The following is a 3,420-nucleotide window of genomic DNA, read 5'->3' on the forward strand; positions in this document are numbered from 1 at the left end:
TGACCTTGCTAAGGGTGACGCGTGGAAAGTAGTCAACCTTGTGCACCCTCGAAACATTTACCGGGCGGCTACACTTGGAGAGGCCGAAGACCAAGAAGAAGATGTTGCGTATCAAGAGCCCAACGCAATAGGTATTCCTAACTCCTCTACCGTTCGCCTTAATAATTTTAAAGCGGGTCGTTCGGTGCGACTTCGTGATGAAGAGCCAAGGCTTATTGATGTTGATCCAAATCAATAAACAGACGAAGACTCTGGCGATGAGGAAAGGCATAGATTACCAGAAATTAATTCTGACACCGAAGAAGACTCATCGGATGATTCCGATTACGAGCCTTAGTTTTAATTTCTTCGGATGTAATACATTAATTTGTAATAATTATTTCGATTGTATTACCTTAATTTCTAGTTTCCATATGTTGAATTCATATTTCTGTTATTTTATATGAATTTTGGTGATATATGAACAGGAAATTAGTATGGTTTAAACCTTCTGTTTTAGGGTTTGTATTTTTTTACTTAAGCCGACGAAATACAACATAATTCGTCGGCCTAAACCATCTTAGCCGACGAATTATATTAAAAGTCGTCGGCTAAACCAGTTTTAGCCGACGAAGAATACTAGAAGTCGTCGGCTAAAAGAACTTATAGCCGACGAAATACCCTAATATTTCATCGGCTTTATTAATTTTTATATTTTTTTATTACATACTATAGCCGACGAATATATTAGGGTATTCGTCGGCTAAACCCTAAACTTTTTCTGTTACATACTATAGCCCTATCTTCGGTGGTTATTTTGCGTAAAATTTTTATACGACTTATTGTGTCTCATCGATTTAAAAATATTTTTAGTTGAAGGTCCGGCCAAAATACGAAATTTAGACGGTCCAACGACCTTTTCCGTGCATTTAGGGGTTTGACTTACGAGATTGACCGTTCGGATCGAGCACTTAACCTTGTCAGATCAAGTTGAATTTTTTCCCATACATGTATTTTATCATGATGGTCAGATCTGACCGTCGGATTTCCTTTTCTCAAGTTTGATCATCACAATCACAACATGCTTACTAATGTTGTATAACTTGTTTACCAAGTGTTAAGTAAATGTTCCGTTTCAAAAACAAACTATACGTAGAACCTTCAAACGTCAAAAAGTCGTGAAATAAGACATGACCAGAATGGTGAAATACGTCTACGGTTGAAAAATCACGGTATTCCGGTCATGTCTCGGTGCCGATAGTTCCGGTCAATGTAATTTTCCATTCTTTCTCCCTATGGGTAGCCCTATCTTCGGTGGTTATTTTGCATAAAATTTTTATAGGACTTGTTGCGTCTCATCGGTTTAAAACTATTTTCAGTTGAAGGTCCGGCCAAAATACGTAATTTAAGACAGTCCAATGACCTTTTCCGTGCGTTTAGGGGTTTGACTTAACGGATTGACCGTCCGGATGGAGCCCTTAAACTTGTCGGATCAAGTTGAATTTTTTCCCATACATGTATTTTATCATGATGGTCAGATCTGACGGTCGGATTTTCGTTCTAAAGTTTGATCATCACGACCAGCAGTCACAGTTTGACGAATGTATAAAAAGTTATAAAGCCGACGAATTTTGTGTTTAGCCGACGAATTTCATAGGTTTAGCGGACGAATTTCAAAGGTTTAGCCGACGAATTTTATCTTAGCCGACGAGATTATTATCTTTAGCCGGCTAAGGTGTTCGGGTATAACCCAGCGCTCGACTGGTTGTAAACCCTAGCCTCTTTTTCCTCTCCCTCTCCGAATTTCCCCTCCTCCGCCTCCGCTCCCTCGGTCGTTCGGTCGCCGCCCTCTCCCTCTCACTCTCCCAGTCTCCGCCTCCTCTCCCTCTCCCTCTCCCGGTCTCCGCCTCCTCTCCCTCTCCCTCTCCCTCTCCGCCCGGCCTCCTCCTCCTGCTCCGACCGGCCTCCTCCTCCTCCTCCTCCTCCTCCTCCTGCTCCGGCCTCTTCCTCCTGCTGCTTCGGTCCTCCCTCCTCCTCCTAGAGTACGTTTTTGAGCTTTAGTTTTATTTTGTGTTTGCTTTTATTTTCCGGTTAATTGCAATGTTGTGGTGTTGTTAGGAAGTGTATATTTGTATTTAGGAAGTGTATATTGTTATTTAATAAGTGTATATTTGTATTTAGTATTTAGGAAATGTACATATTTGTTTTGTATTTTGTGTTTGCTTTGATTTTTCGGTCAATTGCAATGTTGTGGTGTTGTTAGGAAGTGTATATTTTTATTTATGAAGTGTATATTTAGGAAGTGTATATGTGTAAAATTTAGGAAGTGAAAATTAGTATTTAGGAAGTGTATATATTTTTTACATTTTTTAAATGAGTTTGCATTTTTTGATTTTGTGGCCTTTATTCAAATTAATATTTTAAATAGGATGAGCGGTAATATTAGATCGACGAAGGGTTTGAAGGGCCAAAGGTCCGTATCGTCTGAGGGAACCTCTAGCAACCCTCAGACGTCGTTTTAGGGCCTCATGACAGCTAGACATGCGAGCCTTCTACAGACGGCGCAGAGGCAGCCGGAGGTGCCCCCTTCATCGAGGCAGCGGGGCTTCCCTCATTCCTCGAGGCAGTTGTTTGCTCAACCTCAGACGGAGGTGTCTGCACCCCGTATGCCTGAGATACACCGGGCGCCCACTCCAGCTCCTACTTCTTCGGATAGTGGGTCATCTGGGGTACAGATGCCGCCGCCTCACCTATTCCTTCCGCGGATGATACCTGCCATACCTGTAGTCGATGACTCAAGGACGCCGATTTATCCACTGCCCCCGCCAGTGGCTCCATCAGCGGCGTACCGGTTCGTGCCTTTTGATACGCCTCATATTTCCGCGAGGGTATCATCATCGGAGGCGGAATCCGTCGCATCCGCCTCCTCGCCCTCAGGTAATGAAAGATGAATGATGTGTTTTCTTATAATTCTCCGATTTTAATAATCAATTTGGTTTATCATGTGATAGGCACCGTCGGAGCGAAGCCGGCAAAAAAGAAGAGAGGCCCCGTCACAGGGAAGGCTCTCGAGAAGATCGTCGGTACCTCAGGGAGGATTGTCATCGGTACTGACGGGGATGGCGACGTAGTATCGGGCGGGAAGTCGAGGACGTACTCCGGCCGCGTGGGAGCGCTCATTAGGGATAGAGTCCCTATGTTGTGGTCAGACTGGGGCGAGGTCCCGCAGGAGGTTAAGGACATGGTCCACAACGCGATGTCGGTGAGTTTATAAAATGCCTGAATAATATTATGTATTACATTGTAGATTTCTGGAAAAACTAAACTAATAAACGGTTAAATGCAGGCGTGGTTTGAGGTTCCCGAGCCCTTGAAGAGCAGCTAGGCGGACTTTGTGCATGGGGGAAGTACGTTGGGAAATTAATGAAAAAAAAACTAATA

At 43.4% G+C, this 3,420-nt stretch overlaps 1 non-coding gene across 1 annotated transcript in view; it reads left to right on the plus strand.

Moving 5' to 3' along the window:
* The first annotated feature begins 2,425 nt into the window (after window positions 1-2,425).
* Window positions 2,426-3,420, plus strand: part of LOC101292700 — a 6,439-nt gene continuing 5,444 nt past the window's right edge. The window contains exon 1 of the transcript XR_184617.1: window positions 2,426-2,436. This is a non-coding gene — a transcript (uncharacterized LOC101292700). The remainder of the gene's footprint in view (window positions 2,437-3,420) is intronic.

Source organism: Fragaria vesca, linkage group LG5 (assembly GCF_000184155.1).
Source record: "Fragaria vesca subsp. vesca linkage group LG5, FraVesHawaii_1.0, whole genome shotgun sequence".
Taxonomy (NCBI): Eukaryota; Viridiplantae; Streptophyta; class Magnoliopsida; order Rosales; family Rosaceae; genus Fragaria; species Fragaria vesca.